The 14,034-nt window shown below is 38.0% G+C and overlaps 1 long non-coding RNA gene and 1 pseudogene across 1 annotated transcript in view; one reads left to right on the plus strand and one right to left on the minus strand.

The window, feature by feature from the left end:
- Positions 1 to 3,309, plus strand: part of LOC134488589 (cytochrome b-like) — a 55,300-nt pseudogene extending 51,991 nt beyond the window's left edge.
- The window catches only part of LOC134487188 (uncharacterized), a 732,234-nt gene that overhangs the window by 468,812 nt on the left and 249,388 nt on the right, over positions 1 to 14,034 (minus strand). The window lies entirely within an intron of this gene.

The following is a 14,034-nucleotide window of genomic DNA, read 5'->3' on the forward strand; positions in this document are numbered from 1 at the left end:
AGCCTTGGAGCCGGCGTTGTCATAGACACTTCCGGGTCATGTGGCCAGCATGACGACACGGAATGCTGTTACCTTCCCGCCGAAGCGGTACCTATTGATCTACTCACATTTGCATGTTTTCGAACTGCTAGGTGAGCAGGAGCTGGGACTAGCAACGGGAGCTCACCCCGCCGCGCAGTTTCGAACCGCCGACCTTCCGATCGGCAGCTCAGCGGTTTAACCTGCAGCGCCACCGCGTCCCTGTCACTAAACTACTGTTATTCTTGGTTGATGGCAAAGAAGAAATTCCATCTCTGGTTGGAGGATTGTTTGTTTGTTTATTTATTTATTTGAGAAAAAAGGATTAAATAGAAATTGGAGTTTCAGTAAGGGAAGCCTGTCTTTGGGACATGAGGATAAGTGGATATTCCAGTCAGTTTTACTGCACTCAAAATTTTAAGTTGGAAACTTTGTGTGGTAGTGAGGATCCAAAGTTCCCACTTTAAATTACCAGAAGATTATATGAGGGCAAAGGATTTTGCTTTGAAATACCTGTGTAAGTTGTGAGCTACATTCTATTTACAAGCCAGATATTATCAAATGTTGATGTGATCATACATTAGATACAAGATAAAATAACATTTTGGAGCCACATCACTTCTGGGCAGCTGTTCCAGAATGCAATTTACTAAACTTAATCCCAACCTCAACAATTCCATTGTATCCTCAGGGTAATTCATTTTAACCTATACTTCATCCAGCATGCAAGCATTTTAGCACAAAACATTCTGAATCCTGTCTTTCTGATCTATCTATCTGCACTGTTTATCTGAAGTTATTTGCCCTGCTTGCTGTCTGCCCAGATGAAGGGTTCTGTGCTTTTTCCTCCTCACTTTCTTACAAATGCACTTCCAGTAATGAGATTTCAGTAAACACATCAGTGAGATAGGATAACTATCAGTAACCACAACAAAACCCAGATCAAATACAAGGTACAATCTAAATGGGAAACATGAAAATACTTAAATGAGATCTTAGCATCAATAAGGCATTTCCTGTTCCACTGTAATTATGTTATAATGCTGAAAGTTGGTTTAGCATGTAATAAGCGCTGGAAATTAATTCCTTTTTTAAAGTATTCCTAGTCATCAGAGAGCCCAAAAATTACTGTTTAATATTCCTTATTCCTTAATGTATTTCATTTGCAAAACTTACTGGACTTAGTGTCACCCAGTCAAAATTTAAAGAAATAGCTGTTGAGCTGAAGTGCTTTTTAAATGTAAAAATAAATTCTGAATGCAAATTGATGGCAGTTTGCTTTCCGTGCCTTTATGAATTTCTCCTCTCTAACAGAACGTATTTGTTCTTGTCCCATTTATTATTTATTGCATTTATAACTTGTCTTTCCTAAGGACCTCCAGTGGTGACCTTCAGACTGGACTATTGCAACATGCTCTACATGGGGCTCCCCTTGAACAGCATCCAGAAGCTTTAGCTGGGGCAGAATGCAGTGGTGTGAGCAGTTAATGCATTGGCTTTCAGTGTGCTTCTGGGTGCAGTTCAAGGTGCTGGTAGTCACCTTTGAAGCCCTTCATGGCTTGGGTTACTGATGGGTGCTGTCTCTCCTAATTGTTTTTACCCATCCTACCCAGTCCAGCAGGATGGGCATTCTCTGAGTCCTGTCAGCTAAGGAGTGCTAGCTGGCAAGGCCCAGAAGGAGACCCTTTTCTGCTGTAGCACTAGCCCTTTGGAATTTCATTCCATCTGGGATCAGACTAGCCCTGACCCTGCTGGCCTTTTGTAAGGCCCTGAAAACTTGTTTTTGTGCCCAGGCCTGGGGCCCCAGGTGTGTGACAGAGCTCATTTCCTGGCTTTGTGGATGGCTATTTTTAGGATATTCAGCTGCTATGAGTTTTTATTTGTATATTAGGTGTTTTATACATTTCATGTATTTTATTGTAAGCTGCCTAGAGTCACATATGTGAGATGGGTAGCTCTATAAATCGAACAAACAAACACAAAGTTAGATTTCATGCTCACAGAAACAATTCTGTGAGATGGACTGGGCTGACAGAGAACTGGCTGGTTCCAGGCTGCCCTCTACGCACCTGCAGTCTCCTGGGAAGGCAACCTCTGCCCATCTTGTCCTGCTACATGTCAAAAGTACTGTTTTCTGAGTTGTGTTAGCTCAAGCTGGGCTGTCAGGTTTGCCTGCTGTGCTTTATTTCATTGTGGGCAATCCCATCCAACTGGCCACTTTGTGCTGTGGCAGGAACAGTGAAAAAAGCCCGGGGAGCGACTGGCCCAAAGTCATCCAGGGAATTGCCTGATTAAGTGGGCCTTGAACCTATGTTTCCCTGATTCCAAGGATAGTAAATCTTTGCAAGAGTTTTGCCTCTCTGTATATGATCTCCATGATACTAGATTTGAATTGATTTGTGCATATCTAGATGTAATGGTGCATAATATCTGCAAAATAAGGAAACACTACGTGCAGTAGCTTGAAATAAAGAAAATATGCATTCCCATTTACAACAGAAGTAATGTAGGAAAGCATCAATGGTGTGAGCAGTATTTCAATATTTGTGGTCAATCCCTGGAATAAAAACACCTAGTGTTAGGCGTATCAATATTTTTCATCTGCATCTACACCCACATCGCACGTGGATTATACTATGGATCATATGTAAATAAAGAGACGTGATTATTGGGTACCACACTTCTCATTATACTAATAGCAACCGCCTTCTTCGGATATGTCCCTCCGTGAGGACAAATATCATTCTAAGCGGCAACCGTCATCACTAACCTACTAACCGCCATCCCGGAACCACCATAACAACCTGACTGTGAGACGGCTTTGCAATTAGCGACCCAACCCTAACCCAATTTTTCGCACTACATTTTATCCTACCATTTGGAATCATCTCTATATCATCCATCCACATCATACTACTACATGAAGATGGATCAAGCAACCCATTAGGAACTAACTTGGACATTGACAAAATCCCATTCCACCCATACCACCCATACAAAGATCTACTTATACTCTCATTAACATTCATCCTATTACTACTAACCGTATCATTCTTCCCAGACATCATAAACAACCCAGAAAATTTCTCAAAAGCCAACCCACTGGTTACACCACAACGTATTAAACCAGAATGATACTTCCTATTTGCTTATGGAATTCTATGATCAATCCCAAATAAACTTGGCGGAGCACTAGCAATATCAATCATAATCTTATTTACTGCACCACTTACACACACATCCACTCTATGATCAATAACATTCCGACCACTCATACAATTCATATTCTGAATACTAGTCACAACATTCATAGTAATCACATGAGCCGCCACAAAACATGTAGAACCACCATTTACCACTATTAGCCAAGTAGCATCAATCATCGACTTCATGTTCTTCATATCAAACCCAATTCTTGGATGAGTAGAAAACAAAATCATAAAAACATAACCTGCTATAATAGCTTAAATCAAAGCATTGTTCTTGTAAACCAAAGCCGGGAGACACACCCTTAGAGCATCAAAGAGAAAACACTTCATCTCTGGTCCCCAAAACCAGTATTTCAAACTTAAACTACTCTCTGACAACCTCATTTCCTATAAAAACCTCCCATAAAAAACTACCTCTCTCGAGCTCCACCCCACCCCCCAGGTGGATGGACCAGGTGCAGGAGTGAACACTACAATCAATAAGGAAGAATTTGTGATCTTTCAAATGCTGGACAACTCCTAGAAACTCCCAATTGTAGTTTATGGTGAGGGATGGTGGGAACTGTCATTCAAGAACACTTGGAAGGCCACTAGTTTTGTACTCCTCACAAACGCTTCTGAATTTTGAATGCTTTTCCTTGGTATTGTAAGGTGAAAGGAAGGATTAGGTTGGTGTACTATACCCACCCCAGCTAGCAGACATCTTATCTCAAGTTAGGAAGATGGCTTACAGCTATCTGCTCACCATCTGATGGCTTACAGCTATCTGCTCACCATAATAGTCATAGGCCTGCCATCACGTGTAATTTACTTGGTGAATGTGGCAAGTCATACTTGTGACTAACTTGCTCTATAGGAGAAATCAATAGTGGCTTTTCTCTGATAGATTTCTTGTCATGATCAGATTACTTCTTTTTAAGGTTAAGAGTTGCCATGACCATTCCTCTCCATAGATACATCAATCTCTTAGATAAGTCATCCCTAGTATAGCTAGGAGGGGGCATGGTGGCTCAGTGGTTAAGACACCAGGCTTGTTGACCGGAAGGTCACAAATTCAGCGGTTCAAGACCCGAGCACCGTGTGATGGAGTGAGCTCCCACACTCACCCCAGCTCTTGCCAACCTAGCAATTCGAAAGCATGCAAATGCGAGTAGATAAATAGGTACCACTTCGGCAGGAAAGTAACAGCGTTCTGTGACTGTCATGCTGGCCACATAACTGTGGAAGTGTCTCTGGACAACACTGGCTCTTCGGCCATGAAACGGAAATGAGCACTACCCCCTAGAGTCGGACACGACTAAATGGGAACCTTTACCTTTAGTATAGCTAGGAAAGGGCCACCTGGCTTATTTGGGGCCAGATCCTCAGTTCAGGAAACAGCTAAACCCATTTTTATTAGTACTTGGTGTTGTTTCTCCCAACTCTTTCCTGATTCTGTGAAAATGGGTGCTCCATCCTCCTGTTATCAGAATGGGCTGGAATTTGCAAAAGTTTAAATAGTATGGATGGTGGAAAGATGCTGAATTTCAAAAAAAATATCAGCTGGCTTTTTGGCCACATAACTTTAAAATATATTTTTAAACAGGGCACAAAACTTTTTTTTTTTAAGGATGGGATGATATGCACATGAAAACTAGGTTATTAACAAGGAATGAAGCAGGTTAGTTTTAATAGAGGTCAGTGCAGTATATTTCAAACTGCACTCCTTTAAGTTCTGATGCTGTGAGGGATTTTGATGGAAAGGGAAAAGGTAGGGGCACGGAATAATTACGCCCTTTGTTAATGGACTGAAGCTGACTGTTGAGATGGGACAGTAGGGAAAAGGTATTAATACACTTCTCTTTTCCATAAAAGCAAATACAGTTCTTAAGCCAGTGAGGAAGATATGCCACAAAGCCTTCTAAGATGAGAGACAGGATACAATTAAAAGAGCAAATGGTAAACCTAAGGATTCTCTTTCATGTTTTCTCTGCATAACACTCTTAAGATTGCAAAGATAATTCTACTTTGAGAGTAGACTGCAGATTGGCAGTCAAGCCTCTTCCTCTCCTCCCTTCTCCCCAAGATATTATCATATGAAAGCATCAACATATAGCAAGTTAATATCTGTATGCGCACAAGCACACACTTTTTGGCACATGCTGCTACCTTTTCCATCTGGCATGTTAGCTACTGAGTTACATGGTGCAGTAGGAGCTCAGTAAAAGTTGTTCTATCTGGGACAGAATGAGTCCCAACTAAAAACCACCTGATCTTCCCCCTGTTTATCTGGATTTGGGTTTTTTTTGCCAGTTGGAATCCAGAACTGCTTTAACATGCTGGCTGGGGAATTCTGGGAGTTGAAGTCCACACATCTTAAAGTTGCCAACGTTGAGAAACTTTGCTCTAGAGATTGATAGAATCAGACTGCCATCTTATACACTCCAATTTATATTCTATCATTATTGTCCCTACATATTTTCTCTCTCTCTGAAGGACAACTGTCCCTTTTCCAAACTATTTTTTTGTTTGTGTTGGTTTTCCAGGGAGCTTGGAGCAGTGAAGCTGGGTGAGAAGTAACTAAACAGCAACTGAACAAAGTTAAGAATTCTTTATGAAATCCACTCTGTGGCAGCAATAGCCATGAGGAGGGAATACTTCTCTGCTACCAATGCAACTTCAAAATATAGATTTATCTTATATTGTGCAGAGTCTATTTAATTTGGTTAACAAAATTATATTAGAGGATTCTCAGAGGCTTGCTGTGATGTCCTTGGCAAGTGTTTTGAAGACTCCAATAGTTCAGCAATTCTTTTCTTGGATAAGTCCATTGTCTAACCTCAGTTCTTGGTATTAATTTCAGTCATTCACGTCAGAGAACATGGGCAAGGTATTTAGTGGTGTATGGTCTAAAGTTTTCCTGATCAATATTTTCCTGATCAATATTTGCCTTATTATGTCTAGCATCCTCCAGAAGGAGGAAAAGCGTGACCCTCCCAGCCGGGAAGGAGGCAGAAAACCTTCAGTGAAATCTGAGAACTGCTCTAACGATCAGGCTGATAGAAATGTGGCAAGGTGCTTGAGCACGTGATTGTTGTGCAGCTTAAAATGTTTAGCTCTTGGAGGCAATTCATTATTTTGTTCCATTTCAAAACACTTTATCACAGAGACATGATTGACAAATACATTTTTAGATGCACACTTAAAACACACTGGGCATATAAATGCCCTATGCACAATGAACAGAACCAGGTTCCTGTTTCCAAGTTTACTTCTGAATCCTTGCAAATGTAATGGACACAGACAAGGCATGGTAAGAATGCAGTCCTATATATATTTACCTGGGAATATGTCTTATCGAACTCAACTGGGCTTACTTCAGAGGAGACAAGGATAAGATTGCACTATAAATATATTCCATTTTTACTGTGGTGCTACAGGAACATCAGTTTCTGGGCCGGATTTTTCTTCCTCTAGATTATTTCAATAGTTAAAATGAGCTGAAATGTCAAGGCTGAGACTGAAGTCTCAATGAAGTGGTGAGAACCTGTGTCAGACACTTTTAAGAAATTTGTCTAAATATTCACAACATTAGTTACCATTCTCACATCAATTAAATTTCTGCTAACTGTGATTATTTCTGCTTTTTTCTTCATTAATTTTTCCTAGCCATACTAATAAACTGCTTTAGGACATTCAAGAATTCATTTCTGTGTCTCACTCTTTTATTAAGGTTTCAACATGCATTATAGAAAGATAATTGGTGTTCCAAGGAAACACATCCTGGAGTGCTAGACACCCAGGGGGTTGCTTCTTTTTTGCACTCCTTTGGAAATTGGTAATGGTTGGAGGATAATAGTAGCAAGATGTGTCTGAGTTTCAATCTACATTCACTCATTTCGGACATGGATTCTGCATCTTCACTAGGGACAGTTGCAAGTTCTGGGTCACATGCAAAGTGAGCTTACCCAAACTACTGTCCTACTTCTAGAGAGCAAAAGTTTTGGCTCTTTTGAAAACAGCAGACAGAACTTTGGAGAAAAGGGCCAAGAAGCTGTGCATTGACATATTCCCAGGAAGTGGGGGAGAAAGAGACAAGGAACGTTCTTCCCCAACCTTTGATGAAAGTTGAAATTTGCAAAACAAAAGATTTTTCAGAAAACAAACTGGCACAAAAGAAATCTGTTTCAAGGGTGGTTTATTGTCTAGAGAAATGGGGGAAAAGTTAATTAAGAACTCTGCTAAGCTTATTTTCTTTTTCTGTGTATTTAAGTTTATTTTATTGTCTCTGTTGTTTATTGTCCATCTACAAATGCAAGCCTTGTATACTTTATGCAGATTGGCACCTTTTTACACTGGAGTTGCTTCTATACGTATTGATCTGCTAGATCAGCTATTGATCTAGCAGATCAATAATAGCTTGTGATCTACTTAGAACCTTATATTTTTCCTGTATATTTTTTAATTGGAGGTTCTTCTAAAATGCCATCTGTGATTTTTTTTCTTCCACTACTGATTGTTTTACATGTAACTGAAGTGAAACAGGATTTTTAAGGTTCTCTCTCTCTTCCTTTCTTTAAAAATAAAGTTTGATTCTATTTATCTCTTATGAGATTGGTTTTCCTCCCCAAAGAGGAGGACAGGGAGAAGGGGCTGATATTCCTAGCCACATGCCTTAATGCTATAGGGCCAGGAGGTAGCACCATGGAATTTATTTATTTTTTACATTTTTTTTTCACTTGCCAATAAGGCTCACAGTCTGTCAGAGCTATATTTCTCTCATTCACTGGGGTTAGTGGGGAGCAGGTAAAAGTATCTGCCTAGAAGACAGATAGTAGCAAAACTACCAAGCCTCTACACCAAAGCAGGAAGTGGAGCTAAGTTGTATCAATCTAGAAGGTTTCTGGCAGAGAAGGTCTGAAACTTCTATCATTTCTATCATCTTGTTAAGAACATCTGAAATAGAACTCTACTTGTGCTTGTGAGCAACTTTTCACCTATAGTTGTACAAGTGGTAATTACTACAATCATATGAGGACCAATGCATGAAAATTACTTTCCAAGCAATTTACTGAGTTACTGCTTCCTGGTGATTTAAAGTGAAGATATCCCACATATAGTAATATCATCGTCATCCATTGTATTCAGTTTAATAATTGAACTTGATTATCCTTTATTGCATCTTTATATTGAACATTGGCTTGGTAGCCAAAGCTACAAGGCAGTGCTTGCATTGGTTTCTAAAGTGAAAGAGTTTGCAGAGGGAGAATGGAATACTGCATCCCTGAATTTCCTTTTACAATCCGGGGAACAAGTATTGGAATTTGCATGCACTGGCTTCCTAAAGCTATCAATCTATCAGTCATAAGAGGCAATAGAAGTAGATTATTAGCAGAGAGATTCAGCTGTTTTATCTCCTTTCCTTGTTTAAAATATTTACTTTGCATATCTCTACATAACATGCTTAAACTAGAATTCTCAAGGATTTCATCACTTCCTTCCACTTTCAATTCTGACTGTGACCTGTGCACTTCAGCTGACTCTTGGTCCATAATGAAAAGTGCTATACAGGTTCTCTTCAGCTGTAGATACTAAAGCTTTTCTTTATTATTGATCTGGTTTTCACCATGCATCAGCCTCAAGAATACTTTTTTTTAAAACAAAACTTATACTACTTACTTTAGTGTTTCTCTCTTCACACCCTCTTTCCATTATATAAACTTATTTGAATCTAACAATGACTAGGTGATTTAAACTAATCTGTATTAGGCTTTCCAAGCACATGGTCTATTTTAAATATTTTGCATTGATGCCCAGTAGGACAAACATGACTTTTGAGCAGAGCTGGAAGTAGCAATTTTGCTACCTGTCCATTGAATGGAGAAGATCAGGAAGAAAATGGGGATGTTCTACCATTCAGACATTCCTATTAATTCTAGCAAGCAAAGACTGAGACAGGCATGTACAAGAATGTAATGTGGTGCTATTAAGAGATTAATAGACATCTCTTGCACCTGCTTAAATACCTACTGGGACTGAACATGTGAATAAGTCTCTGAACATGTGAATAGGTTCTTAAGCCTTTAAAGAGCATTAACTTCAATCCTATAGCTGATAAATTTGCTGTATTTTATCCTTTGCCTTTTCTAATACCAGAGCAAAAATGATTTATAACAGGGGCATGGAGTAGTTTCATTTTATTTTGACACTGTTAGTATATATAAACCTGGTGAAATATTTCTCCATTGTTGCTTCTGCACAAATGCCTTTCAGAACTTCAGCATGTAATTCTTTGGTCGGAACCTTTGAAAAAGTTTTAAAAGACATAGACTTTTAACAGAAATATTTAAACAGATACAGAGTTTTTAAAACAGCATACAATTTTCAAACTTCTTGCTCAAGGCTCAGAGGTTGCAGATTCTGGAAATTTCTATTCAGGAATTAACTGAAAGATTTTTATTGAAAAACAATGATGAAGCTGTGTCTGGATCTAGCTCTCACTGCTGATCATAGATTTGTCCCTCTTTATCCTGCAACTGCCTCCAGGTTGGAGATCATGTTTAACTTGGCACTTATCACAGCAAGTAGCAACACTGAGCTGACCTTGAAAAAGCTAAGAAGGGTCAGACCTGATTACTTACTGGATGGGAGACCATTAAATAATTGTAGGCTGTAGACTAGACTGGGAAGTTGAAAAAAAAAAGTCCCAGAAGCAGGTAATGGCAATCCACTTTCATATTGTTGTGAGAACAACAATATGAACATGTCCATGTAAAGCATCTTTACCTGTACCTTATCATATTTTTAAAACTTTTTTTCATCCTAAGATGAAAATCTTTACATTATGTGAAAAGCTGATGGAGTTCAGAACTGATGTGAAGGATCCAAGTTCAAAGGCAATTTCAGCTCTGATGTTGAAAATGAGACTTCAAAGGTAACTATTTTACAAACTGAAAAGTGCTACAATATTAATAATAATATCAGAGAAAGCTATGAGAACAAGGCATATTTGATAAGTGCATAGGACACTGAAAAGAGCCTTCTTACAAATCCATACAGCATTTAGGTCGTTTTGTTCTCGTACACTTCGGAATCCATCACTAGCATGTTCATATTCCATCCATCATAACCTAGTTGCAGTGTGAACAAAGCTTTCTTGATGAAATAATCAATGAGCCATTGATGAAACTTGACAAAAATCATTTTTGGTCCAAATCCTGGCCATGCAGAATGAGTTGGTTTTGTGTGACAACTAACATTACATCACATTCTCTGCCAGATCAGACCCTGATTCCTGGATGGACTGATGCCATTCACCTTGTAACAGATTCACTGCACATATTCTTTCTTACTCAGAGCTGTTCTTGCAGCTACTAAGAAGGGGCTCCTGCAGTAAATGATCAGGGGGGGGGGGGGATTAAAAAAAAGGTTGGTGAAAGTTATAGAAAGACATAATTTTTATGAATTTAATTTTTCATTGCATGATTTAGTTCCATGACAGAGAAACAATAGGTTCCCTTCCTACTATTTCAACTCTTGGAAATTAATTTCTAAATCCTAGGTTTCCGTGTTGACCTCCACCCCAGCTTTGACTTCTTAGCTAAAAAGAATGCAAATGCACGGCTACTCACTTCTGCCCATATTTAGCACCAAAAATAATGTGTTTGTGGGGAGTTATTATGGGATGATATACACAAAACAAACACATGGAAAGAGAGAGAGAGAGAGAAAGAAATAAAGAAAAGGTTTGCTTAAGCATGAAAGAGAACTGTAGATGGCCACAAACAGCTTTCACAGAAGTAGGATAGAGAAAGAATGAGGCAAACTTCCTGAAAGTGGCAACTTTATTTCTTATTTCTTTCTTACAATTTCATTTCTTATGTTTTGCCTCTTGCCTTTTGAATGAAAGGGGATTGGACTCTGGCCAAAAATGGTTGCTTCCAGCTCTATAATTATATGGTAACTCTCTCTCTCTTTTCAAAATAAAGTTCTGAGCGTCTCCCAGGCATCTGGGCTAAAAAAGAATAAATAAATAAATGAAGATTCCATGTATTTTTGCAATTACATTATTTTTCCTTGGTGTTTTTGATGGACAATTATTCATACTCGGCTTACTTAGATTAGAAGAAAATCCCATGGCTTTGGCATTTGTTTTTAATTCAGCAGGGCTGATCCTACCTTGAGACGGTGTGAGGTAATCAGCTCATGTGGAAATTGCTGGGAATTGCATCAAGAAGTTTGAGGACAAAGCAGTAAGTGGAGGACAAGCCTTGCATCTTTCCCTAAACACACCTGTTGCCATCTGGTGCGATGAAGGTGCTGTCTCATAAGCAGCTCTGAACAGAGAAAAGACAATATCTACATTTACTGCTCCCTGGAAACCCTTATAGACATTTTGCATTAAACAGAAAAAAAATGAACTCATGGTTTATGGTTTTGACGATTGGACAGGATATTATAGAAAGAAGAGAGGTATGTTGTAACCATAGAGCAAGAGGTAAACTTATAATTGTACCTATAATTGCTGTAAAGAAAATCAGAAGCTACTTCCTTATATCTTTTTTCTTTTTCTATTTTTCCTTCACCTTTTTCCTTTCTTGCACTTTTAGCTTTGTCTTTGATTTATTTCTTTTCCTTAATTTATATTAATTTGTATTAATTTGTATTAGTTTGTATTTTCTTTTTTAAAATCTTTAATAAAATTATATAAAAAATAAGCTGCTCTGAACTGATTCAGCTTTCAGTTTCTTTGGCTTTTGCATGTGGAATAAGAGAGGGTATTATCTTTTCTTTCAAGCAGAAAAGCACTAGATCCAGCCCTATACTTCAGCACAACATGGCCTTCAATTTATAGCAAGCAACTAATTAACGTAATATGTTACCTTGAATCAATAAATGACTATTGTTTACCTCTATAGATATTCAGTTAGAAGACAATTTCTCGCTCCTTACCCAGGCAATGAATAGGGAAGAATGGATGGAAGACAAGTGAATGGTCAGAAGGGCAAATGGCTGCAAGCATCATTGTTGCTGAAAAGTTGGGATGCCTTTGAATGATTAACAATAGCTGAAGACTATATGAATGTAACCGCTTTTTAATGCTTATGAATGTAACTCTTTTTGTAACACTTAAATAAGGCTTCCTTCTCTTTTCTTTCACTTCCCAGTGGCCACCCCTTACTATTTTCCCCCCTTTTCTCTATTTCTGAGACAAATCATACTGAAATCTGGTCAACATAGAAATGTATCAGTGGACAGACCATCTGGTTTGGCTTTAGGAGACAATCTTCCTTGGATGAGATACACACTGCTGAAAAGATTAGGACTTGAAGGAACACCTTAAACTAGTATTCCTATCGGATGTGGAGATTTTCAGCTTCAACTGAAAACATGACCTGCCAGAGGTATCCAGGTTTTAGTTTGCTCAAACTCCAGGCTCTAGGTAGCACCTTTGAGTTGAGTTTGACTCCTGGTGACTTCACAGACAAGTCCATTTAGATTTCTTGGCAAGAATACAAAAGTAGTTTGCAGTGGCTGTTTCACTTATTTATTTATTTATTTGTCACATTTTTATCACTGCCCATTTGCCAAGATCCCTCATATTTCCTGTGGTTTCCCATCCAAAGGCTAATCAGTTCTTAGTTTACTGAGCTTTTTAAAATGAGACAAAGTCAGCTAGGCACACCAACTAGCTTGCTTAACTGCATGTAATGAACTTAAAAAGGTCATGTTCCTGCAAAGTATTTACCAGGTGCAAAATGGTATGTCAAAGAATTGACTCGACTCAGGCAATCAGCCATCTAGGGTAGACACAATGACAAAGAAATTGGAACACAAGTTTTAGTCTGCAGCCTGTACTCATGAAATCACTATTCACTGAATCAATGAAGTTTTCTTCTCAATAGACATGGAGGAGATTGACTTCTTAATTGATTTAACTGCTTAAACAGTGACTTAATTTTCTCATCTTTTTAAAAATTGTAATTAAAATTGTTAGCCACTCTGAGAAAATGCATATTAAGGATTGGTACTTGCTTATTTTGTTGTGTTAAAGAACACTGTTCAGAGTCTACTGGACTGCTCTGAAGCCTTGAGAATGGAATTTAGAGAAGTGTTGGAGATACACAAACATGAGATTAATCCCAAAGTAAAAATGAAATAAAAACAAAAATCCCATTTTTTAAATTAGCTTATCATGCTGTTTTGTAGCTATTTAAATTTTTCATCTTCTATCCCAAACAGACAAGCTAGGCAGTTCTGAAATGTCTTTTAGATAATCAAAACTTGTTTTATGATTTATTCTTATAAATGTCTTAGCAGAAAGTTCAGTGGGACTTATACCTCAGTGTCAATGTTTGCAGTCTTAATTAAACTAATTAATTGATATGTTTATTTTGTTGAGCTGTGTAATTAACCTATCTTTTATATATAAAATAGTACATAATGAATTATGTACCTAGGCTAGCTGAAAAAAGTATTTCTGAGAAGAAAAAGTAACTCTTCAGTCTGGAAACATTTGCTTTCCTTTCTTGAAATGTGTAACATTATAGCAGTGCTTCATCTCCTTAGTCATTGACTTTGTGTAATATTCTTTTGCTAAAACTTGGCTTGATAGATAAAATTCAATAATGTGACAGAAGGAAGGTATACTTGTATTAAAAAATGAATTGCATTTTTTTTTGTAAAAATCAATAGTTGTTTCCTTTCATAATGTGGTAGTTGTAATTTAGTAACTTGTAAATTAGATTATAATTCATTTAGTTGATCAAAAGGTCTCTGAAGTTTCACCTGTATGCAAATATATTTAAATACATTGAATAATCAACTA

This window comes from Candoia aspera, chromosome 1 (assembly GCF_035149785.1).
Source record: "Candoia aspera isolate rCanAsp1 chromosome 1, rCanAsp1.hap2, whole genome shotgun sequence".
NCBI lineage: Eukaryota > Metazoa > Chordata > Lepidosauria > Squamata > Boidae > Candoia > Candoia aspera.